Source organism: Osmerus eperlanus, chromosome 1, assembly GCF_963692335.1.
Source record: "Osmerus eperlanus chromosome 1, fOsmEpe2.1, whole genome shotgun sequence".
NCBI classification, from domain to species: Eukaryota; Metazoa; Chordata; class Actinopteri; order Osmeriformes; family Osmeridae; genus Osmerus; species Osmerus eperlanus.
The window spans coordinates 22,723,714-22,724,618 of record NC_085018.1 but is presented as its reverse complement, the minus strand read 5'-3'; positions in this window follow the sequence as shown (position 1 = coordinate 22,724,618).

Below are 905 nucleotides of genomic sequence, written 5' to 3'. Positions count from 1 at the left end.
TCCTCGGTTGGCCAGTGTGAAGTCAGAGGCGCAATATTAGAAGCTGACTGGAGGAGTGAGTGACTCACAGCAGAGAAGACGTACCCTGCATTCTAATGAAGGAGCAGAGAGAGAGAGAGAGAGACAGAGAGATACAGATCGAGAGAAAGAAAAGAGAAACAGAGAGACATAGGCAGATTGTGAGTGAGAGAGAGAGAGAGAGAGAGAGAGAGAGAGAGAGAGAGAGAGAGAGAGAGAGAGCATGTGGCATTATTTCACGGGTCTATTGTAGAGACTCAATGTCCTCTAGAAGACAGTGGTCCCTCTCACTGGCTGTTATACGGTACTTAAACTGATTTAGGATTATGTAGATTATGTAAAAGGATGTGATGATACTGTTATGATTGTCATGGTTCTTGTGACTTCATCGTGTAGCTCAACACACGCTGCACTTAATATTTCCTTCAGGGACGGTACATTTTGGACGACTACAGACACATCCATGGAGAAGATGAGATGAGTAAGAGCCCGCTCTAGATTATAATTACAAATTAGACTCACCACGACTGCCCCCCATTTAGACCCCTGAGTCCATAACCTCCACACCCTGCAGCCCTAGACAGCTGCTGTGTGTAGCAGGCTAGCAGCTAGCTGTCCAGGATTGTGAAGAGTGATAATGACTTTCAGGCTTTTGTTGTGAGAGTCCTTGAGGTGCTGACTGGAGTAAAACACGTTTTATGGCAAATGGGGAAAACAAATCATTATAATGTTCCAATGAGACTGGACTGAGATAGTACCACATCAGCAACACACAAAAATCCATATTATGATATACTGTATTATACATCAAATAAGGAACATATAGTCTATAATATCCTCAAAGGTGCAATACGAAACGCATTACCTCAACAATTTGATCAGAGTCT